Below are 26,840 nucleotides of genomic sequence, written 5' to 3'. Positions count from 1 at the left end.
TTAGAAATGGCCGTGGTGGTTGTATTTTCCCACTCTTTTTTGCTCCCTTCTCTCCAGATTTCCTCTCCTCTTTTTACATTTCATGGGGGAAAGTTGCTGGCTTATTGCAATGAATGGGGAAAATATGTCTTTCTAAATTGTTAATGTCAAATATTATTAATAAAATAACTTTAAAAGTATAAGTAAATGAAAAATATATGGTAAGTGCTTACAAAATATTTATCATGAACTTACCTGTTGGATAGAATTGCTAAGCTATTTTAAAAGTCTTGAAAAAGATGATATCACGTAACTGGAAAAAGTCACAAAATGGCGTACCACAGTGGATTAACACATTAGGAAAGATTTCATTCAGCACTGCATTTTTAAAAATAGCATTTCAGTGAGCTTGGTTAGACAGTGCCCTAAAACATGTGAGTATTTTTCAGTTGTCATCAAAAACATTCTGATTACCAAAAAGCAGTTTAGTCATGGAAGTGTTCTTTTTAAATTATATTAGCCCAGAATGTTATAAATTGCTCCAATAATTTGCTTGTTCTTGCAGCAAAAATGAGAAATTCTATTGCTAGGAAATAAGATAGTGTTTTGCCCTTAGATTTTGGTAATTTTTCACTAGAAAATCACATTTTGCCATTCGTAAGTGCTTTACTAAAAGATATTAATAGCTAGTTGCATTATACAGTTATCTACCATAGACTGAATATTTGTGCCCCCCCCCCCCCCAAATCCATGTGTGGAAACTTAATCCCCAATGTGATGGTATTTTTGGAGTGTGTTTAGTGTGAGTGATACATTGGCTTCACCCATGATTTTTGTTTTTGTTTTTGTTTTTTTTTGCTGAGGAAGATGCGCCCTGAGCTAACATCCATGTCAATCTTCCTCTATTTTTTAGTATGTGGGCCACCAGCACAGCATGGCCCCTAACACAGTGATGTAGGTCCACACCCAGGAACAAACCTAGGCCACCAAAGCAGAGTGTGCTGAACTTAACCACTAGGCCACCAGGGCTGGCCCCCATCTATGCTTTTGTTTGAGTATTCTCATCATCTGAATCTGTTCATTCCCTGCATTTCTACTGCTATGACTCTAGTTCAACCTACTATTATCTTTCTATTTACTCTACACTATATTATATAATTTAATATCTGTTCTCCTTAATTCAGACTTTCATGCTTCCTTCCCTACCTCCTCCCAGTATGTTCTCCACCCTTTGATAAAACACAAACCTGGTGATGTCACCAAGCAATCAAACCGCCATACTTGTGCTTCCCATTAAATTAGCCTAAAGATCTATCCTGCACACCCTGGTTTCTCACCTTCAGCTTCATTTTATTCCACACACCCACTTTTCTTTGTGCTCCTGCCCCTTGCCCTCTTGCAGTTCTTGGAATGAGGGAAATGTTTACCCAGTGTCTCCCACCCCCCATCCACACATTGGTAAAGCTCTCACCTTTAGAGGTTGCACATATGTGTCTTATGTGTTCCTTCAGTCATGCCATACCTAGGCCTCAGAAAACTAGTGGAAGGAAAGACGGACCGTGGTCACAGGTGTGATGCTGTTGGGTTGCAGCAGTGTGGAACTTATGAAAGCCTGGAGCACAGCACTAACTACTTCAGCATGGGTTGATACAACATGGAATGGAAAAATTTTATATGTTACCAGAGGTGTCCCAAACAATGAGGACAATAATAGAACTTACTACATATTGTTGCTTTGAGTATAAAATCAGTTCATAATGATAAAATGTCTAAAACAGTATCTGCCTTATTCTCAAAGCTAAACAGTGTTAGCAATTATCGTTATATAACAGGCCATTTTCTGCTGACTTATTTGTCTGCTTTTTAATTTGTAGTTCACTTTGTATTCAGGACATTAAAATAATGAGTACTTTCTGTATTGGAAATATTTTTCCCAAGCTGCTGTTTATCCCTGATAGAAACTTTTATATGTTATATCCTACGTTAGGATATAGATTAACACATGGATCTTTTTTTGATTGTTTTTACTTTTAAGGATATATTATAAAAATCCCCCTTTTACAATATTTTAAAAATATGCCACTAATTTTCTTCTTTATTATATTATCTTATTTCATTTATAATTTATTTTTATGATATAAGGCAAGTACTTTTTTTGTTTTTTATAATATAGAGTGCTAATTTTACCAATATAAACTTTTTAAGATTACATTTTTACCAACTGATATAAAATGTGATTTCTTGGGACTAGCCTGGTGGCATAGTGGTTAAGTCCCTACACTCTGCTTTGGCAGCCCAGGGTTCTCAGGTTTGGATCTTGGGTGTGGACCTACACACTGCTTGGCAAGCCATGCTGTGGTACGTATCCCACATATAAAATAGAGGAAGATGGGCACAGATGTTGCCTCAGGGCCAATCTTCCTCAAAAAAAAAAAAAAAGTGACCTCTGTCCGTTAGCAAATTGCCATAGACGCTGGTTTCTTTCTGAAATATCTAATTTGATCTATTGATCCCTATGTTTTATTCACTTGCCATTGCCAGTTTGCAAGCTATTGTTCTTTTTTTTTTCTTAAGAATTACCATAAGTATTACTTGAGCTTTAAGCATCAGAATGTATTTTAATCCAGTTTTACAGACACTATTATTTGGGATGATTGGACTTACAAATTTATTCCTGGATAAATGTGCTTTTTTTTTTTTTTTTTTTTGAGGAAGACTGGCCCTGAGCTAACATCCATGCCCATCTTCCTCTACTTTACATGTGGGACGCCTACCACAGCATGGCTTTTTGCCAAGTGGTACCATGTCCACAACCAGGATCTGAACCCAGGAACCCTGGCCGCTGAGAATCGGAACGCATGCAAGTAACTGCTGCACCACTGAGCCGCCCGATAAATGCTATTTTGCCATTACAGATTTGTCCCCTTCATAAACGTAATGCTTGATTTGTTTGAATGGTTTTAATGTGCTACAACAAAATATTCTGATATTTTCTGTGATAGATCACTTGGGTTTCTGGTCCCCAGTAGCTCTTATCTAGCTCATGTATCTTTTGTCACTGCAAAGCTAATAGCTTACATTGAGGGTTTTGATTCCAAGGACAACTAGGAATGGAGCATATTCAGCACAACTTTGAGTGAGACGCTTCACTTTAATTGTTCTGAATAGTAAACTGTCCTTCACCACCTTTATTCTGTGGTTAAAAGAATCAAATCTGCCCCAAGGGATTGATTTTTTTTTTTTTTTGGTTTCTGTTTTGTTTGTTTGTTTTGTCTTTACTTTCAAGGTCTTGTTTAACTCAAACATTTTTCTCTTTCATTTACTAATTTAAGTCCTAATTTAGGTAGCTAAATTTAATGCCTTTCCTTCCTCATTTTCAATAGGTTCCCTCATATAATCAACACTACCCTCAATGGTAACATTCCAGTAACTTTCTGATACGGTTGCCTTAGCCTATTTTTTTATTTGGCCTATTTAGGAAAATAATTTTATCCTGTGCTTCAGACCAAAGAATGTGGGATAAAAATCCAGAGATGGGAGAGAGAGATGAGGACAAAAGAGAGTAGAAATTTGCCATGGTTTTTACCAGTTGCTTTTCCCATAATTTCCAAGTTAGGCCACATTTGTAAGTTTTGGGTTCTAACTTATTAACAGTGTAAGTTAATAATCTTGCTTGGTTAGTTTAGTTTTATTGAAAAAGTAGGTGAAGAGCTTTTTACCTGTAACATCCTGTCATGTAGGACTCATTTTCAGTGCAGTTAGTAAAACTAGCGCAAACAAGCACAGTAAAAGTATAATTTAGCAGAGGGATATTTAGAGACTTCTTTATATTATTTTCCCCAAATCTGTAGAGTTTTGAAATCTTGCCTCAATTTCAGAGTTTGGCCTTCTACAGTGAATTGTCCTGATAAGATTCAGTGCCACGAAAGTCTGAATTTTTGTCGAGTGCAAAACGTCAAAATTTATTTTGTTTTTGAGTGTGCCTCTTTCATTTTCTGTATGAAATCAAAACAAAGTTATTTCCTCCAGGGAAAAGGAATGACACAAATTGATAACAAATTCTTTGAAAAGTTTAAAGAAAAAGAAGAGAGATCTTTTCTATGACCATTCAACATTTAATTCTTACAAGTCTGAGTCAATAAACTATCAGGAATTTATTAAATACATCTATTAACTCTTTGGATGAAGTTGAAATGCCTGTCTGCACCATGCCTTATATAAATTTAGTAAAATATCTACCCAACATAAAACCAAAAATATATGTTTCTCTATTTGCTTCTACATATTAGTAGACTAATAGCCATAAGCATTCATTCCATTATTTCAAAGGATATTCTATTCCACAATAATCATGTAGAAAAATTCTATACATTTGTATATTATCACTAATTTTCTTGGGTAGGATTCATCTTCACTTTATAGGTAGCCTGAGAAAGTACCAAGAAGAAAACATACAAGTAATTTTGAGGTTATTATGTATATGGTCAAATCTTGGAAGTTTACCCTTAAGACGCTTTCCATAAAAATCTAACTCTTTATATTAGGAAGATAGTTAAGTGCTGTGTATCAGTCAAGGTTCAATAAGGGATTTATTAGACAGATTTGACCAACTAAGGCAACCGTGGGAGCTGGTTAAGTAATCTCTGAAAGGAGGTTGTCTTCCCGTCTGATTGGTGCTAAAGCTGAATACCTGCAGGGCTAGTCGTCATAGACAGACATATGACTGGCAAGAGCAAGTACAAGCTGGAACCTATAAGCATGAGCTGCAGCCCACAGAGATAGACTAAAACTCTTATCAATTCTTGCTGCCTCTGACCTTGGTAGAGTGAGGGCGCTGAATAAGCCAAGGCCTTTTATTATGGAGCCAACACATACACACACACACACACACACACACACACACACACGGCCTAGGATATGGAGAAGCTGAAGAAGGATCCAGTCCTTGAAGACTTAGAAATTAATGATAAATGCGATAAGTCTCAGGACATATTTTAGCACGTATTTCTCAAGTAACTTGAATGACTGTAAAATAAATGTCATATTTGCCATCAAAGGATGAGTTACTTAATGACAGACTTGATGGGATTGTTTGTCTCACTGTCCTCCCACTTTTCATCTGGGCAGCATCTCATATATTTTTCATCTTTTGTAACCTCTGCTGGTATGCAAAACAGACTGAAGTATTAGTATGGCAATCCCCGTGGCATTTTTATTTAGAGTTCAGTTTTTCATCATCTATCAAAGGTAAAATGAGGCATAAAAGCAAAGATTGCAAAACATGTCTTTTCCTTACATATTGGTCTTTACATTCAGTGAAGACATTCAGTGTTTGCCTTTCAGGCCAACGGAGTGTTTTTCTTTTTAATGACTCAGTTCATTGTTGCTTCAAAAGACACAATCTGTAAATGGGAATGTGTTGTTATTTTTCCAGTTAGCAATTGATGTAAAGGGCTAGGGTGTAGTTTCTATAACACGTATTATGATTTGTCTTGTGTACTTTTGGTTTCACAAACTACTGACATTAAAATCCAATTTTTAAGATTATTTTAAAATGCTTGTTTAGTATAGGTGTAGAAGTGCTTGAAGCTGGGAAAATGTTTTATATATGAATCAAAGACCAAAGGGAGTATTTTTGTAATTGGATATTTATCTGCTTTTTTCCAACAGTGGAAAGAGAATATGCATAGGAACCGGAGAGAAGAGAGTGTTGCATTGGCAGAGAGGGGAGCTATTTCATGAAAGAGAGAGAGAAAGCACATTTTCATTCTCTGTGGCAGTTTGAAAGGAAAGCTTTTTTTCCCACCCTCTTCATTTGCGACTAAGGATGTTAAATATAGTGGCATTCTCTATATACTATAAAATCTCCTTTAATCCTCACATTAAAATAAACAGATATTATCATTATAATCATTTTAGAGTTGAACAAAGTATACAACTAATAATTGTCAGAATTGGATTCAAGTCAGCCAGACCACAAGGCCTGTGCTCTGTCCTATACAAAACACACTGTAAATTTCAGTGAATTATATAAGTGGATGTATATAGCATTCCATGATTTTCCACAAAATTATTTTTTTTTAGTTTTATTTATAGTAGCACCAACATATAACACTTGGGAATACGTGTAACACAGGACGTGAAAGACCTTTAAACTGAAAACTACAGAACACTGCTAATAGAAATTAAAGATGATCTCAATAAATGGTGGGATAAACCGTGTCCATAGATCGAAAGACTTAATATGACTAAAACGACGGTTTTCACAAAGGTGATCAATAGATTATAGATCCAATAAAACATTAGCAGGGCTTTTTTTTGTCATAAAATGACAACCCACCTAGAGCAATGTTTATCCAGCTTTTTTGAGGCATAACTGACAAATAAAAATTGTATATATATATATATATATAAGGCATATAACTTGATATTTTGATATATGTACACATTGGGAAATAATGACCACAATCAAGCTAATTAACATTTTCATCTCCTCACAGTTACTATTTTCTATGAGCAATTTGTAAAATGAAGAAAAATATTGGAGGGTTTAAACTACTTACAATAGTGTCCTGATCATCAATACATGAGAATTATACAGAACACAATAGAGAATATAGAAATAGATTCACATGTGAATGACCAATTGATTTTCAAGAAAGGTACCAAGCCAATTAAATGGAAAGAATATCTTTTTAACCAAATAATATTGGAACAAATTGAAATCTGTGTGGAATATATCTATGTGTGATATGAAGAACGTTGACCGTCCTTCACACCATACACAAAATTAACTCAAAATATATCATAAACCTCAATGGAAAAGCTAAAACAATAAAACTTCTAGATGAAAAAAACTATTTTCAATATTAGAATATGCAAATATATCTTAGATGGAACAAGAAAAAGGTCAAAAATACTAAAAACATTAAAATGATAAGCTGGACTTGTTCAAAATAATAACTTTAAGAAAATAAAAATACAAGTCACAGAATGGGAGAAATATTTACAATATGCATATCTGAGAAGGGCTTTACAGGCAGAATATACAAAGGACTTTCATAATTCAATCATAAAATGGAAAACTGACTAAATATGGGCAAATATTTGGATAGGCACTAGACAAAATAAATGTAAAACTGACCATTCGGCAATAAAAAGATGCTCAACAAAAATAGAAATAAGGAAAATTCAAATTGAAACCAAAAATGAGATTCTACTAAATATCTTCTAGAGTGACTAATGTTAAAATGACCAAATATTTGGTCACAAATTGCTACGAGTCTAAAATTTACAACCACTTTGGAAAACATTTTGTCAATTTCTTAAATAATTTAAACATACTCCTCCCATATGACCCAGGCTTTCCGCTCCTAGATACTTATCCAAAAGAAACAAAAGCTGTCCATGCAAAGACATATACACGAATTTTCATAGCAACAAAATTCACAATAATCAAAAATGAGAAAAAACCTGAATGTCCATTGACATATGAACGGATGAATAAAATATATTGTCTCTCTCTTTTTTTTTTAAATATTGGCACCTAAGCTAACATCTGTTGCCAATCTTTTCTCTTTTTTCCCTTCTTCTCCTCAAAGCCCCCCAGTACATAGTTGTATATTCTAGTTGTAGGTTCTTCTGGTTGTGCTATGTGGGATGCCGCCTCAGCATGGCTTGATGAGTGATGCCGTGTCTGCACCAGCGATCTGAACTGCCAAAAACCGGGCCACTGAAGCGAGTGTGTGAACTTATCCACCGGGCCACAGGCTGGCCCCAAGTCTTTCAATGGAATACTTCTCAGCCACAAAAAAGAAACAAATTATTGATAAACATAGCATGCGGATGAATCTCAAAATCACACTGAATGAAAGAAGCCAGGAGCAAAATAGTGCATATAAAATGCAAATTAATCTATAGTGACAAGCAGGTCAGCCATTGCCTGAGTGCAGGGGTGGAGAGGGATATATTGCAAAAAGGCATGAGAAATGTAGGGCATGGGGGTGGAGGGGTGGTGATGGAAATGTACTGGATTTTGATCATTATGGCAATTGCAGAGGTTTATAAAATTATCGCAGATCATTGAATTGTACAGCTGAAATGGATGAATTTTGTTGTATATAAATTATTCCTCAATAAAAAATATGAGAAATCAGTAAAAATTATGACTAAAAATCTCAGTATGATAAGTAAGCTAAACTGAACTAGTGATGGGACCTATAGTAACTGTCCATAGTCCTGCTATTATATTAACATGATTCATAAGTGCATTTGATTGATCTACTAGGAAGTATAGTAGCACTTAGCAAGAATCAGTAGAAGAGTAAGTTTCATTTAAATTCCAAAACCAATGAGATTCTATATACAACAATTATGTTTTCTTGTTCTTTCCTTTTTATTGCATTTTTGCCATCCCTAAAGTATCTGTTGGAGATTTAATATGTGGCCAATAATAAATTAGTTGCCATTACGGTAATAGAACTAAGAGAGATGTTTCTTATTCCCAACAATATTACTATGAAATTAGAGTTAAATTAGGCATGCCTTAAATTTTAAATGGGATTAAAATTTCTAAAGTTATTGACAAAATATAATCAGACAATTAACCTGATGACAATAAAAAGAAAAAGAACTTGACAAATCTGCTGGATTCCAAAAAAAAGTGACTATTAATCTTTGAATTTTAAAACCTTACATACATCATAACATTTTAATAAGAAAGAATAATTTCAGAATGTGTACCCATTCTGAAATAGCCATGAGCAATAATAACTCCAATAAAAAATAATGGATGGGGAAACTAGAAAGCATATAGCTTAGCACAATATCATTTTTGTTGTATAAATTATTAATGTTTTGGAAGATATACCCAAAGAGAGCATATACTACAGTGAATATGCTCAACTATGTTAAATCTGTATGTTCTAAAGGAGAAGAATATCTAGAATCTTAAAAGAGTGCTTTAATAGTTTCCTTGGGGTTGCCATAACAAAGTAGCACACACTGCGTAGGTTATACAACAGAAATGCGTTGTTTCACAGTTCTGAAGGCTAGAAATTAGAAGTCCCAAATCAAAGTTTGGGCAGAGTTGGCTCCTTCTGAGGGCTGGGAGGGAGAGTCTGTTCTATGACTTTCCTGGCTTTGGTAGCTTCAGGAGTCCCTTGGCTTGTAGATGGTGTTCTTTCTGTGTCTTCACATTGCCTTCCTTCTTCACATATCTGTCTCTGTGTCCAAAATTTGCTTTTTTTATGAAGGACACCAGTCATTGGATTAGAGCTGACTCTAATGACTTCATCCAGCTGCCAAGATCCTGTTTCCAGGTAAGGTCACATTCACAGGTACTGGGTAGTTAGAACTTCAAGATCTTTTGGGGGACACAATTCAACCCATAACAAGTACTTTAAGTATCAGTAATTCCAGCTCTATTCAGGAAAGAACATAATATGAGATTATTAATTTTTTCAAAAGAATTTATTTTTAATTTTTTTGTTGAGGTAGCATTGGTTTATAACATTATATAAATTTCAGGTGTACATCATTATATTTTGATTTCTTTGTAGGATACATCGTGTTCACCACCCAAAGACTAATTACCATCCATCACAATACACAGATGCCCTTTTACACCATTTGCCCTCCTCCTTCCCCGCGTCCGCTCTGGTAAGCACCAATCTAATCTCTGTATCTATGTGTTTGTTTGTTGCTGCTGTTTTTAATCTTCTACTTATGGGTGGAATCATAAGGCATTTGACTTTCTTTGTCTGACATTTTCACTTAACATAATACCCTCAAGGTCTATGCTGTCATAAATGGAAAGATTTCATCTTTTTTATGGCCGGGTATTATTTCATGGTGTATATTTACCACATCTTCTTTATCCATTCATCTATTGACGGGAACTTATTTAGCATCACTAGTATATTGTTTCTCTAACCAAGTTTAATTACACTCTTAGATTTTAAAATAACATATGTGATTCCAATCTCTGGAATGTGGGAAAGCTGGTCAAAAATGGTCCTAGGGAGTAGAACAAAGGAATTTCTGTATATCAAATCTCGATTGGCTGGATATTGACCTGGATATTAAAAAACTACAGAGAAAAAATGATTGTTAAGATGCAGCAGTATTTCACTGAATATAAATTGCCTTTTTGTTTACACATAGTTACTAAAGTTACACTTTACTAAAAGTAAAAAAGCTACTAATGTTAATCAATATATTGTACACCTCTGTATATCTTAACAACTTTACACATTCCAGTGGTTATTGGGTTAAAATAGGCAAAACTGGGTGGAGAGATGAGAGTTTTGAATGTATTCTATCTAATACATACCTAAATATCATGACTGAAAGAATATACCTGGATAATTGACCTAAACCATATCTGAAATATGAATTCACAATTGTCTTAATTTTAAAATTTGCAAATGAGATGAGATGGGAGCAATATCCTAAAAGATAGTAAAATCAAATTTAAAATAAATAATAAACACCTCAATTGATTTTAGTAGTAAACCCAGTTAGAAGGAATTAATGTGAGAGAGAAAAAAGGCAAAAGTTATTGAGGTGAGAAGTGTATTAATTTAATAAAACAATATGAAAAACATTTTACATCTTTACTAACGATGAATAAAATGTCAGCAGAAATAATAAAACTATAATATTATCAGTTAAGTAAAATTTTGTTATTCCATTTTAGTCTTTATTTTCTTCAGTTTGATTATGTTGCTTATTTCTTGACATCCAGTTATAAACCAGAAAGATATGTAAATGTAAATTTGAAAGAACTTAGTGGTACGTAAGGTGGGCTGATTCAAATGTTTGAATACATATTTGGAATATGATGGGAATTTACTAGCTTAACTCTAGAGGTGGGAGTTAGAATCAATTAAATTTTAAAGTTACAAAATTCTGTTTATTGTAAAGAATATCTACCTGGTCCTGGTAAAGTTTTAACTATTCAGAGGTGAAATGGACATTTATGTTTTTCTTTGCTCAAGACCTCTTTGTTCTTGGAAGAAAACTTTATCCTACTCCAAACAACTCCCTTGAATGATAGCAACCCTTTCCTACAAACTTTTCATCCTTAAATGTATTTCTTTTGCTCTGGTGTAGTCACTGAATTTAATCTGTACCAATTAGCATATTGATCTCTTTAAAGGAAATTGGCAATGCTTTTCCAATTCCTCCTTGTAAGCTGCAGTTAATTTACTAGTGTTACACTAGAGACTTGAGTTAGGCTAACGAAATTCTTCCACGGAAACTTTTCACTGGGAATGATGATGTCCTATAGTTCTTCTGTGAGGGTATTCATCTTAATACATGGATATTGGAAGCTGTTGGTGGTTTCTACATTTTTCACAATACTAAGGAAGCAAATATGCAGTGAAAAAGGATTAAATCAGACTATGATCAGACACATAATACCCAAGAATTCTCTGAAACTCAGCTGCATTTCTATACATCCTGCAATTTGGTTTTTGAACTATTTATTTTACTCTGAAGACTACACCCTTTTCTATAGAAGAAGCTTTCTAAATGAGAACATTTATATAGGACCTCATTTGTCTCTCGACGGGTTCAAATAAGACTTCTCTTACTTGCTTCTGAAAAGCTCAAAAAGCCCAAAAGGGAAAGCTAGAATAGCTTCTCCCAGTGATGTTTGGAGTGTACTTCGTCACTCCTTGTCTATGTTATGAAAGAGACTTGGGGAGCTATAAGATTCAATGAGTCTATGATTCTAATGATGTTTACAGTAATCTCTGAGGTTTATAAAATATAGTCCTTCTCTTTCTTTTCTCTTTTTTTCCTTACTCAAAGCAAGAACTTTTCAATTCAACTTATGTTTTTATCTGTGAGTGATACATTGGCTTCACCCACAGCTTTTGCAAGAGTCTGAGAAAAATAAAAATCTTGAATACATTACTCACTACTTATAACGGTTAGATGATGGCTTGTGTTCATAATAATGAGTTTTACTCTGATAGTCTACTCGGGCTCATATCAGCAATGATAGAAAGGCAGAACTGGAAGATACAAAATTTAGAATCACAAGACAATCCTTGAGCATCTCAATGAGAAGCACCATAGGAGGCTGTTATTAATCATCAGACTGGGAATTTGTCTGATAAGTCCAAAACAATTCAAATTCTGATTCCTGGCCACATGATTTAGCAGCACGTAGAAGGTCAATCAGACACTTGGAGATGGATGTCCAGCAACTAAGCACAGTGGAGACTAATATAAAAAATGGCATGCATTTTATTCATTTAAAATGAAAATTGTAGCTGTTAATCTGGGTTGACTCTGGTGCCTTTTAGCCAATGAATTCTCTCCCTTGGGTTAGGATGTATGGAGATACAAATGACAATTAACAGACTAATAGAGAGATGACTCAAATAAGGGAGTGATCTGTACGATTTCGTTTTCTGATGGCAGTGTGCAAAGAGATTTTTGTGCTCAGTCCCGCAGTAAGCTGATACTACCAACAACAGCAAGGCGAGCCCCCTTTCACTTTCAAGAGTATTCAGATTTAGACACAAAACTTTATAACCCCCTAGGGTTAAGTGACTTAACTGACATTACACAGGTAGTTAACTGAGTTAATAGGGAGACCAGGTTCAGAGGTCTTTTTACAAAATGAGTTCTCAGGAAGGCTGGAGATAAAATTTATGCTTGAAGGAATCTTGAATCTTAAAACACTTTATCACTTTATAGTAAAACTTTAATTCACAGGTATTTCATTCATCATTAAGTTTCAGCAAGTGGCTCTGCAAATAAAAGCACTCTCTTAATTTCCAGTTTAGTTGCAATCCTTACTGCATTTGGGGGTAATCTTCAACAAAACTAACATGAGGCTTGATATAGCCTTAATTTTTTCTGAGAATCATTATTTCCTTCAAAATACACTAAGAGTAGAAAATGCAAAAAGCACAACTATAAAATAAAATTTCTAGCATTCCTTCTCAACAGGGGATATATTGTTTCCAAGTGGGCAAAAAGTGGTTCTTGGGTATGGTGAAAAAAGTCTTGACCTTTTTTTGTATAAAGTCACACAGTACATAAACAGATGTCTAGAATGCCTGAGTTAGTACATTTTCAAGGGGGCTTAATTAGAAAAAGAATTTTCAAATGCAACTTAGGGAGATGATAATGAAAAGAATGTGAAGAAACAATTATTTGTTAAAAAAACTACTGAAACTTTCTTTGTGTACTAAAACAATAGTCAGGACTTTCAAAAGTCATTGGACTTTTTGAAAGTCCAATGAAAGGAATTATTGACACTCTTAGCTTAAAGATTCTCTCTCCCAATGTAGAATTCCCCTTTTTATTCTTTTTATTTCTTCTTCACATCCATTGTCCTTCATTTTATTTGATGTTTTCCCTCTACTCAGATCTTCATTTGAAATCCTCATGCTCAGTGGTCCTTCCTTTCAAGACACATTCTTCAGAAGATTCATGTGCACGTCTTTTGCTTTGTTAAGAATCCTGTATTCTAACACCACATGAAATGGTTCAGAAATTCAAATCATGCTCATCATCATCTGAGGAATTTTTGTTTGTTTTGTTGTGTTTTCACATCTTCCATTTTTTCAAGAGTGAAACATTTCACCTGGAAGAAAAATGAAAATATCACCTCTTGCCTTATGACATTAAGTGCCTGAAATTCCTAAGTATAACCTAGAAACATGACATTTATGTCAGGGAAATGGGAAGAAAGTGATGCATCTCAGATTCTGGACTGTGCCCTATCATAGCATGGGTAAACATTCCAGAATGGCTGCCAGTCCTCTGGCTACTAAAGTATCTATTTGACAGTGTGATACTAGAGAGTATCCACTTTCACCATTATCACTTATCCAAACTGAATCTACCGTATAAGTGAATTGATGAAAATGCATAAAGGATATAATGCCATTTATTTTCTGCTCAAATATCATCCCCTCAGAGAGATGTTCACTAACTATAAGAATATTAATCCCCAAATGATCTGTCCTTATGATGCTTTTTTGGGTTTTCAAAACTTACCACTACCTGATATGTTATATATTTATATGTTCATTTGTTTATTATTTGCCTTTCCACTGTAGGTGGTATGCTTATGGGGAGCAAATTTTCAGATGAGTTTACTATACCATACTTGGGGCTTGACATCAAGAAGGTCACAAGAGTAATCTTTTGAATGAAAGCAATGTTAAATGAAAAGCGTATGATTATTTCTAAAAAATTGTCTCAGTAAAGATGATATTACAACTTCAAATTGTATGCTTCAAAAATAAATGTGCTGAGTTTAACAAGGAATATTTTACATCATCATTATCAATCAGATTAAAAAATAGCACCTAGGTATATCCCAATTTCTACTACAAATTCCCATTGAGTGCTTTAAAGTTTGACTTTATAATATAAGATTACTATATTTCCATCTGGGAAGATAGGACCAGTTGTAATTGAATACAAATTACTAAAGTTCAACATTTTCAAAAAACATGGCATTTTTGATACATCCCATTATCAATTATCTGGAAATTTCTAACACTAAAATATCCATATTTTAGCATCAAATAATGCAACACATTGAAAAGTAGGAAAATTTGAATTTGAATGTTTAAATTATGACAGAAATGTTAAAAACTAAAATATAGAAAACTTTTCTGCTCAGAAAGCAATTTCTATGGTGAAGATGCAATTATGTTAGGCCACTTCATAATTTTTCTCACCAGTAAAAAGTGGTTTTGAATTAATAGGACTCATCATTGTGACCTGCGACATTCTGGGTCAGGTTTTCTTTGTGCATTAGGGTTGTTTTTTGTTTTGGGTTTTTTTTTTCTGGTAAGGAAGATTAGCCCCAAGGTAGCATCCATGGCCAATCTTCCTTTTTTTTGCTGGCAGAAGATTAGCCCTGAGCTAACATCTGTGCCAATCTTCCTCTATTTTGTATGTGGGATGCCTCCATAGCATGGCTGATGAGTGGAGTAGGTCTACACCCAGGATCCGAACCTGCGAACCCCTGCAGCTGAAACAAAGCATGCAGAACTTTAACCACTCGGCCATGGGGCCGGTTCTGCATTAGGGTTTTTTATGCATTGGTATAAAAAAACAAATAGAGGCAAACTTAAATAATCACTTGCAGGTTGTCAGGAAGTGTAGAAGGAGGTGTGTTTTTGTTATGACCTAAATCCATTCAGAATCTCCCTGCAACCCGAAATCATGCATAGGAGTGTTAGCGAGAGGCTGCACTGAGCCCACGGAAATCTGCATGCTAGTCAGTTCTGCCCCCTGTAACTTCCTAAAGATACCCCGAGACTCCTGAGGGTCCCCAAATGGCACTTTGGAGAATTCACCTTGTCATGCTTAGAGAATAAGAGGAACCTTACATGTCACAGATGATATGAACAAACGTTTACAAAGGAAAAAGACAATCAGCCAAGAACGTATTAAAAAATACAAAAACACACTTGTATCCAACAAAATTCAACTTTAACAAGCATCATGAACTTTTTCTCATATTAATTCAATAGGAATATTACTGACGCTGTCTGTAGCAGGCTGCAATACTGCTCACCAACATCTGCTGCTCCTTCCTGGGAGAAGATTTTACCTCCCATCCCCCACAAAATTAGGCTCAACTAGGGGAGGCCCGGTGGCGTAGAGGTTAAGTTCACGCACTCCACTTTGGCCGCCCAGGGCTTGCAGTTTTGGATCTTGGGTGCAGACCTAGCACCACTTGTCAAGCCATGCTGTGGCAGCACCCCACATAAACAAAAGGAAGATTGGCACAGATATTAGTTCAGAGATAATGTTCTTCAAGCAAAAAGAGGAAGATTGGGAACAGATGTTAACTCAGGGCCAATCTTCCTCACACACACACCCAAAATTAGGCTCAACTACATGACTTGTGTATTCTGATGACATGTGAGAGGAAGCAATCTTATGTCACTTCAAGTAAAAGAAACAGCATGCTTAGTCTCTTTCTTCTGTGAAGATTAACAACAGTCTTGCTATTGGCTGCTTCTTCAGCTTGAATCCTGGAGCGAAGATATTGTACAAAATAGCCACAGCTGACCCAAAATGGACCGATAGCAGAAGCAAAAATCAAACTTTGTTTGATGTAAATCCCAGAGATTTGGGAGCTGTCGTTACAGCACACCCAGCCTCTCCTGATCCATGGTGAATCAATAATCCATGATCCGTGGTGGAACTGAAACTAGGGAGGAAGGCAATTGCTTTATATGTTGTTGGAGGCAAGTTTGAATTGTAATAGCATCTAAAAATACAACTCTGAAAATATTTACAAAAGATGCATAAATTCTGACTCATTATTTGCCTATTTGGGAAAGTAGGATAGGATTGTCAGCAAGATGGAGTAGGAGGCTCCTGACTCTCCCTCCTCCCATGGATGCTCCATAAGTATCTACACGTGGATCCATTCCTTCTGGGAGAAACTGAGAAATGAACTGAGAGACTCCTACACATTGGACAACTGAGAAAATACTCACATCTAAACAGGTAGGAAAATTCTGTACAACAAAGGAAACCATCAACAAAGTGAAAAGGTCACCTATGGAATGGGAGAAAATATTTGCAAATCATATATCTGATAAGGGGTTAATCACCAAAAAAATATAAAGAACTCACACAACTCGATAGCAAAAAACCCAAAATTCAATTAAAAATGGGCAAAGGAACTGAATAGACATTTTCTAAAGACGGCATGCAATTGGCCAACAGGTACAAGAAAAAGTGCTACAAGAATAAACGCCTTTTTCTTATTTTTTTTATTCACTAATAAGAAACAGTTACTCACTAATGGCACAAATTTTGAAGTATTAACTCTAATAGCCTGAATTATTTTGAAATTACGTACAATTAATTTTTAGGAATGAAATCCAGGTTTTTTTAGGTTTATGACTTCATTACAGAGTTGTTACAAAGACAGATAGTTGAAATCTGTGAATTTTTAAAATCTAAAACCTAGGTTGTCTAACAATTTATTGTAACTAAAATTAATTATAAAGTGATCTGGGCTTTTATCTAAACTTAATAATAACACCATTGTCATGCATCTAATAAGTATTATATCTTTGTTTTGTATGAAAGCTATTTAAAATTTCTCTACTTTTCAATCAAGAAAATATGAAAAATAATTTAGGATTTAGAATGTCAGAATTGCATAAAAATTATGAACGACAAAAGACTTAGGGTGGAAACAATTTCCTCATATTCTTTCTTATGTTTGGTCACCACTCTGCTTCAGTTCCCATGACAGATAGTGTGAATTTTATAGGTAATATATACCATAAAAATTATTAAACTGGTAGTTCTTGCTATATCACTAATGCTCTGTGAAAATACAAATAAATCTTTAAAGTATTTCTGCCTGCTTTAGCAGGCAGATGAATCAGAAATCACATGAAAATCATAAGAAAAGGTGAATGCATTTGTGAAATTCTCTATTACTTAGGACTGTTTCCCTCCAGCATTGGTAATTGTATATTAGGAGAAATATCTTTTATTTATTTTTTTATTTTGAGGAAGGTTAGCCCTGAGCTAACATCTGCTGCCAATCCTCCTCTTTTTGCTCAGGAAGACTGGCTCTGAGCTAATATTTGTGCCCATCTTCCTCTACTTTGTATGTGGGATGACAGCCGCAGTATGGCTTCACAAGTGGTGCATAGGTCTGCACCTGGGATCCGAACTGGTGAACCCTGGGCTGCCGAAGTGGAACATGTAAACTTAACCACTGTACCACCAGGCAAGCCCCAAAATATATCTATTTTTTCAAAATACCATTTACTACTGCTCCCTTGAGGGGCAGCATGCCCTATGATTAAGGTTCTAACCTTTAGAGCCTGCATCCTTGATTCAAATCTCAACTATGTTAACATTGAATAAATAACTCAATACTTCTGTTCCTTGGTTTGCTCAGTTTTGAAATTGGAAGGAAATATTAGCCTCTATTGAAATCAAACATTATTGTAAGGTCATATGAACCAATCTGTATAAAGGACCTAGTAAAAAGGAACCTAATGCATGACATGCTCTCAGTGAATATAGTTATTGTTTACTGTTTGTGTTTCTTTTGTTGTTGTTGGTTTGCTTTTTGCTCCCATCATCTTTGGAGTCAGTCGATAAAGTATTGTTCTCTTTTTCAGCCTACATGGGCGATTTTATTTGTAGCTATGTCTTTCTGTACCCCTTTCTATCTATTATGATTCCCTAGCATGAGAAAGCATCATCAATTACAACAGCAGATTTTGCATCTGATGAAATTGTAATGATATAATAAAATATCTTATTGTGTATATATAATGTTTTCTATATACATATATCATATATATTACAACATACATATACGTAAGTATGTGTGTATATGCATATCCAGATGCCCACAATACCCAGCTCCACCACCATCCACACCCCCTCTCCCATGTATATATATATATAGAGAGAGAGAGAGAGAAAAGCTATTCTGTTCATTGATCTTTTATTTAGTTTTTGTATTAATACTTCACTCTCTTGATTATAGTGACTTTATATAGATGAGTAAATGATATGAATATTTTTAATATAATTTTCTTTTGAATTCTTACTATCTAGTACTTCAGGTATAGTACATCATACAAGGGCTTCATTTGAGGTTTGATTTAATTTTTTTAAGAAATAAGTCAATACAAAGAACTTAACATCATTTTGAATGGCTACCATTATATTTTCTAAATATGCTACAAACAACATATTGAATGCTTGATTTTAACTAGCCATCTTAGTTACATTATAATACTAACAATTGGCTAATAAATATTTAGGTTATAATCTCAAATCCGCTTTCATGGGACAACTATTTTGAATGTAACTGCCAGATTCTTAAAGAAAGGAAGATAATGGAGAGGGCATCCTCAAGATTTGCTAAAACTCTGTTTTCCTTGGTTTCCAAAGATTCCTAAATCTGCTCTTTAGGGAGATAAAAACACAAGGAATTGGCTTACCTCAGCTTCAACTAAAGCAGATTAAAATTGCTTTGAAATTTTAGTTTTTACGTGTATTTTATTTGAGGAAAAGTTGCCTATATCTAATTGAAATAATCAATTAACATGTACTCGGTAATGTGCATTGATATTTTTTAGGTTGCAGGAGTCTCTCACGTCCATTTTTTAGATTACGGTGATTGCTTAGTCACTGGGTAGCAGTAGGGCATGTTTTGGGACACAAGATTTGAAGCCAGGCCCAATGCATTTGAAATATATGGTATATCACATGATAGGAGACTAACAAAGGGAAACAGACCTACCCACTCAAGACCCCAGTTGTCTCACTTATAGTAAGAGAAATAGTATTCCATATGAGGTTACATTGAGAATTGTGTGACGTGATCCACGTGCTATACTTAGAAAAGTCTCTAGCATATAAATTGCTTTTGGCAAATGTTAGCTATCGATATTATGATTCATTGTTATAATAGACAAAAATTTGAATATAGACACAAATTTGGGCTATATAAGGTTTTCTGTAGAAAATAAAAAAGCCATACCATATGTAAAATGGATGTCAAAAATAAGATTTACAGTTTAGGATTATATTCTAGTTGATGATAATATCTGTGAGTGTTTATGCTAGTCTACAATAAACAATTGGAATAATCCACCAGGAAGTACATGTATGGTCTGTGTGGTTCCAGAGGGAAATATAACTGCTCCCAGCTGATTTTCAGGCAATCTTCTTCTACCTAGGAAATCCTTCCTTTAACAAACACTATTCTCTTTGAATGAACAGCGCAGGATTAGCCAGAGAGGCAGGGAGCACTCAGCCACCACCAACTCTTTCATAAATTAATCTGTAACATAGCAAGAGGCATCACATGCATAAAATGCAGGAAATCAGTTGCTTTTGGATTTACTTGAGCATATTCAACCATGTGGAACTGGAAAGTGTTGAGAACATATCTTAAATATCATACTTAAAATTTTGATCTCAAATTAAAAGCTAGAAATCTCTAATGAAAGGCTAAATTTTGTCAGCTATTGCAAAAATAATACTTATTTCTCTACCAAGGGCCCTCAAAACAAGGATCCAAAGGAGTACTGTAAAAACAATAAGACCCTATAAATGTTTGTTTCATTTTAAAAATAATATTTAAAGATTATCATACCTTCTATAAATTTTACATGGCCCATTATTCCTATTCTCAAAATTGTATCAGTAACGGTTTTATTTCAAGGTTAAGGAATAGGTTTTGTAACTATCAACCATCCTAAATATAATCCACAAATCCGTTACAAATAGAGGCACTTAAGCCTTAAAAGAAAATTGACACTATAGATTGTTTGAAAGAAAATATTCCTGAGCAATTTGAGAGTAAATGAATATTTGTTCTACTTTAGGAAAACGTTGTCCACCCCTTTCTAATTTATATAACATTACAAACATTGTTCAGTAAAAATAATCATTAGAAGAAATATTTAGATAGAATGATTGATGATAAAATACAACATTTTCATTATATATTGGTGTGGGTTTTTTTTTTTCTTTTGATCCGCAATGTCTGATCAATAGCCACATTCAGTGAATTACAGTAAAAATAGCTGTTGTGCTTTGAGGATTTATGCCAGGCGCTGTGTTGATTGCTTTGCATACAACATCACAATAAATTCTTGCAAGAATTTGAGAATTAAGTGCTGCTATTATCTTCAATTTACCAATGCAAACTGACAGTTATAGACGTTAAATCTCTTGGCCAAAGTATAAAAATCACTAAATGCTGAGGATGGCATTTGAAACCAGGTCTACCATAGTTCAGAGTCTCTGCCCTTCTCCAGTATGTAAGGCTGTCTGTTAGAAGGCTCTTAAATCTTGGAACCTCGTTTTCCATCCCGCCTTCAGTTCCCTAGCTCAGACAAGCATTGTGTCTTCTTTTTTCATTACTACAAGCACCTTCTTATTGATTTGCTGTCTCCACCACATAAATCTAATCAAGTTATTCACTACTCTACTGCTTCAAACATGTCCAAGCAAGACAATTGATCACCGGCCCCCGCTTCCCTTCTTAGCCTCAGCCCTCAAGATTCCCTTGTTTATAGGTAGTGCTTTCAGTTTACTTTTTTCTTTCCGTTCACGGAAGATGCCCAGTTATCATTTGGCTTGATACCAATGCCTGCAACCCTCTTCTCTGACTACTTTACCAAGACAACGCTATATCTTCATGTCTTCACTCAAATGTCACATCTTACTCAAAATTCTGTCTTCCCTGAGAAAGCCTGCTTACATACCTGTGCCGCAACTGCATCCAGGTGGTACACTAGCCTCTTTGATGTGAAAGTGAACATATCAGTGAAGAGTCAGGGAAATTTGGACATTCCTGACGAATAACTGACAATGACAATCTAGAAATTTCTCCTTTGTTCCACATGTGTACTATCTTTTCTCATTTCAAGAACTGAATACTAATATTATAGCTAGTCTCTCCGGAATCATTAGGCCTGTATTGTAAGAGTGTTTTTTTTGGTGGAACGCAAATTCACAGATCTCTGGCCTCCACTAGATTTTAAATCAGAGATTAAACCCAAACACACATTAAAAAAAAAAAAAGCAATGTCTTAACTCCCCCATTATCCCTTATCTCCTTAATCTACCTTGTGTTCTGATTTAACATCTCGGCACACCACACTTGTTTATGGGGCAGTAGAAATAACGGGTGACATAATCCAATGTCCCCTTTCCTTATCTTTTAACGCACTACCCTACTCCAGCAGGTGGATATTGCCTCTTGGTGTACTGCCACAATTCTGTGCATCTTCCCCAGGCATGCTAGATAAGATGGCAGGTTATTGTCTATATGAATATTGTCTATTTTTTACCAGGCCCCTGATCATTGCCACTGGGAAGGCTCAGATAACCAGAGTCCAGCCTGATCTAATGCTTCTCAAACAAACGAGTAATAGTTATTGCAAGGCCTTACCACTAAAATTGGCACCAAGAGCACGTGTTTGATGCTTCATTTTGTTAATGTCAGAAACAGGTAAAATTCAGGAATTAACCAGCACTTTTTCTGAAGGTAGTATAAGAAAATGAAGAACAATCAACCATTTCTTTTCCACAACTTTTTATAAATCTCTTATAACATGTAATCATGAAGAACTAAATGGTATTGAATGGTATTTTGACCTTGGTCACTGAGATAACGTAGGCACATCCCGACCATCACGTTTTCCCCATGGTGCCTACAAAGCAGATGGTCAGACAAAGGTATAGGAAATATCTCCCCCTACTGGATTAGTGCTACAGTTCCCCCTGCTCCCCGTAAAAATGGTGAAACTCACCAACTTAAGGTTTAAAGGGTGCAAAGGACCATTTTCTCTTCATCACCAATGACAGTGTTAATATTGACCGCATCTTAATGAAAAGTAGGGGGTTATGATGAATAGGTGTTGGAAAGCAATATTAACTGAAAATGTGGAGCATATTCTATTTCCTCAAGGAATTAGTCCCAGTTTTAGTTAATAAATTAGCCTATTAACATTTAATAAAAATTAATCTACAAATAGATAAGAGACATTTGACTGTATCAGGTTTAGGAATCTACATTTCTAAATAAAGATTATAAACCAATATTTTAATGAACAAATTATCTTTCTAGAAAATGTGTTAAAAATTATCCAAAAATTACACATAGCGATTTAAGCAAATATTAAGCGAAACTTTCTTTTTTGATACAAACTTTAATAGTTTAGAAATGTTTTAGAATGTGATATTTGAGTCATTTTCAAACTAGCATAATGGAAAAAATATCTAATACAAATGACAATCTTCTTTGCCTTTGGCATAGTACAAAATTTTGAAATATAGAAAAAAAAGGAAGCATATTACAGTAATGTTAAAAAATAAATGATACCACTCTGGCCCATCCTGCTTCTGTACCTGTTTCTCTTTACAGATATCAGATCTGCACTGCAGGCTGAAGAATTTCTTTGCCCAACTCTGTTTTCTCCTCATTTTCTCTTTCACAGGCATCAGGCTCTAATAAAATCTTGGACTCCTTACTCCATTTCAGCATCTGCTTCCTAGAAAACAAATTCATGTATACATATATTCCCCCAAATCAATACATCAGTATCTACAAATGCAGATTTTTAAAAATGTGGTTGAACAAGGACAAAAATTTGATAAATGTAGACAGTAATTACAACTGATTTAAACCTCAAAGATTTTGGGGTTTTCTTTTTCCTCATAGATGCATAGGAATTGTTTTACTCCAGTTACTTGGGCCATTTGTTTATTTTCCCATTTAACATTACATGTGAAGAGATCTAACCAATTCTAAAATAAGAGCTTTTTGATTAAGTCCTTTCTATTACTGACTTTAATTTTTAAGCTTAATGTATTATTACAGTACATGTAAATAACCACCTAAATAATTCCCTCACAAGGGAGCCATCATAATATAGCAGTTAACTGTACTTGTTTTTCTTTTTTAATTTTTTAATGTTATTTTTACTGCAGCATCATTTCTTTTTAGATTCCAAAAATGTATTTTGGGATATTTTTAAATTTCTCTTCCTCTCTCTCATAGCTTTATCTCCATTTCTCTTTCAGATTCTGATATTTTAGAGCGCAAGTTTGAAAGAGAATTTTTATTATATCCTTAATTCTGTTATGCAATACCACAAAAATTTTGCTTCATGGTATTTGCTCATGTCTTAATGTTTTCTCTTCATCAATCTGTTTCATAATTATAAATATCTCAAAAACAGTAATCACTTTAAATTTACTCATTAGATATATGTATTTGCACTATGACTTTAAGCTTCATTTTGTTTGCTTTAAAGCAAAACATTTGTGTGTCGTTGCTATGAAAGATTAGGGGAAATATAAATGAATGAAATGAGTGTTTGTGGTTCACATTGGTGTTACTAATTGTGGTAGGCAGAATTCTAAAGATTTCTTTTCCCAAGTTGTTCAATCAAATACTAATCTAAGTACTGCTGTCAAGGGACTTTGCAGATAGGATTAAAATTATTATTCAACTTCCCTTAAAATAGAGAGAATATCTTGAATTATCCAGGTGTGTCCAATATAACCACACATGCCTTAAGGCTAGTTAATCTTTTTCCATTAAGTCAGAGAGATGCGTCAGAAGATGAAGGCAGGATAAATGAGGCAGAAAGAAAGGCATCAGAAGTTATAAGGAGATTGTAACATAGGTCATTACCTGGAGGAGTGGTACCCACATGAGACATACAGTCTGCATTGAAATGCACCGTGATGGATAAAATGATAAAATTGCTTGTGTTAAACCACTAAGATGTTTTCATTCTCCTGTGTATGTGTATGGGGTAGATACAGACAAAATCATATGAGCAATAGTGCAACTATTCTAGCTGAAGGAATCTAGAAGGCATGTCACCCACCCTTAGGTACTTAGTGAATACATCCCATGTAAAGGGCAGGTGAAGAAAAGTTTGACTTCAAGCAATTTTGACTTCCTTTTCGATGATGGAAGTAAACATGAGAAGGCTGAGAGAAGCAGGCATTGCATGGATTCTTTTGATGTTGAGTTTAAATATGAATATAAGTATCTCTGTGAGATGCAGAACCAGGGTCCATAATGGCTGAGCCCTCAGCGCTATAAAGTCTCAGCAATGTCATAGTTGAAACAGAATGCTTGTGAGAATATGACTGAGAAAACAGAAGGGATCGAAGATCAGAGGTGATGCCAAGGAAAGATATAAAAACAAAAATGCAAGAAATCCATAGAACACTAAGCAGTGTTAAAAAAGTAAATCCATCACTATTATTTCTGCAGAAAGCAAAAGCAAAGAGGAGCTTTGTTTGTTTCTTGTGAGGAAGATTAGCCCTGATCTAACATCTGTTGCCAATCTTCCTCTTTTTGCTTGAGGAAAACTGGCCCGGAGCTAATATCCATTTCAATCTTCCTCTATTTTATGTAGGATGCTGCCACAGCGTGGCTTGACCAGTGGTGCTAGGTCCATGCCCGGGATCCGAACCTATCAACCCTGGGCCACCGAAGTGGAGCACACAAACTTAACCACTATGCCACTTGGCCACCCCAAAGAGGAGATACTTTAAAAGCCAGAAACAGAAAAATAGCTAATTTAATAGATAAAAATAAAGGTGCAAAAAATAGAAGCAAGAAGAGAATGGTATGAATCATCTATGAACTGAAAAGCTGCCAGTAATAGCATCCTTTTGTAACTAAGGTAAAATAAATACATTTGAAAGCCAAGAGGGGAAAGAGAAGAGGGAGGTGAGGAGAGAGAAAGGGAGATGGAGAGAGGGAGAGTCAGAAAGACAGTGACAGAGAGAATTTGTAACTGCACTGAAGAAAATACTGGAATGTGTTCTGTGGGCAAGAGAAAAATGGAAGGTAAATATGCTATCTTTAAATAAATATTGACTCTATAAAACAATAGCAGTGTCAGTGGAATTTAAAATATAGACTTAATTAAAACAGAGGAGTAATAGTTATTCTTGTGGAGGAAGAAATAAAAGGTCAGCACACTGCCTGCGAAGAGAGGAAAAGGTTGCAATCAATATACAACTGTTATAAGTCTGAGAGACTTTAATGTGCTCTAGTCTCTAATGGAACCATTACTATAAAGCAATAGTAAAATATTGTGTGAGAACCAAGCAAATAGAATAAAAGCAGAAAAAACAAGAAACAATACAAAATAAGCAAACAAAAGAGAAAATAGAAATCATATATTAAGAGGATGGATTTAAACCTACATGCATTAATAATTACATTAATTGGAAATGACATGAATAAAAAAAGACTCTCAGAATGAAAAGAAATCCTAGACTAATTACAGGAGAAATATCAAAACATAAGCATAAGAAAAGTTTGCAAGCAAAACAATGAAAAGGAATATTCCATGCAAACACTAACCTATAGCTATATTAATATCAAACAAATTTTAAGACAAAAATAAATTACTAGAGATAAATGAAACATTTCATATTGATAATAAGATCATTTTCCAAAAAGATATAACAAGTATGTAGGAACTTCATAACACAGTTTCAAAATGTGTAACAATAATTTAAAGAATAACACGGAAAATAGACAGATCCATAATGATAGCTAAAGATATCTCAGTAACTAACAAAACAACCAGAAAAAACAAGAAATTTCAAAATATCAATATATGTTCTTTGTCCACAACTTAAATGAGAAAGAACTAATAAAAGAATAACTAGACTATCACTCTACATTTGGAAATTAAAAAATAAAATACTGAAATAACCCACAAATTATAAACCCTCCATGGAATTATAAAATATATTTAACTGAATTATGCCAAAAAATACAAATTATAACTTGCGGGATGAGCTAAAGCTGTGTAAAGATGAAAGGATATAGTCTTAAGTATCAAGTTAAAAAGAATAAATGTGAAAATTAATTACACATCTTATATTATGAGATGAGTTCAGAGAGTAAAGAAACATTAAAAAAAATACAATGGAGAGAATGAACACAAGAAAAGTTAGTTCTTTGAAAAGATTTTAAAATTGATAATAATTGGGTGTGGTAAAATTTAGCCACGTTTTTACCTCCCATTTTCCTCCTGACTAAAGAACACTTCAGTTTTTAGTTTTTCTTTCCATGCAGGTGTATTAGTGACAAGATTCTCTCTCACATCTGAATTTCCCAAGTGTAACTATCACTGTTTTTGGTGTCTCAGCCCTCTCATTTTAATAACTCGATGGTGACACATCCAAGATCAGCACAATGGCTTCTACCCAGATAAGAGAATGAGAAGGAGGTATTAACTGATTGGTGGGGGGTGAGGTGGAGACGGGGTAGATGAGGATGCTGGTTAATGTGGATTCTGGAAACAAAGTCC

General features: G+C 34.6%; 1 long non-coding RNA gene across 1 annotated transcript in view; it reads left to right on the top strand.

Annotated features, from left to right (window-relative positions):
* The window catches only part of LOC123278368 (uncharacterized), a 103,214-nt gene that overhangs the window by 25,791 nt on the left and 50,583 nt on the right, over positions 1-26,840 (top strand). The window contains exon 2 of the long non-coding RNA XR_011495286.1: positions 9,540-9,639. This is a non-coding gene — a long non-coding RNA (uncharacterized lncRNA). The remainder of the gene's footprint in view (positions 1-9,539; positions 9,640-26,840) is intronic.

This window comes from Equus asinus, chromosome 18 (genome assembly GCF_041296235.1).
Source record: "Equus asinus isolate D_3611 breed Donkey chromosome 18, EquAss-T2T_v2, whole genome shotgun sequence".
NCBI classification, from domain to species: Eukaryota; Metazoa; Chordata; class Mammalia; order Perissodactyla; family Equidae; genus Equus; species Equus asinus.
Note: the sequence above shows the minus strand (reverse complement) of the source record. Positions and strands in the feature narration are given on the sequence as shown.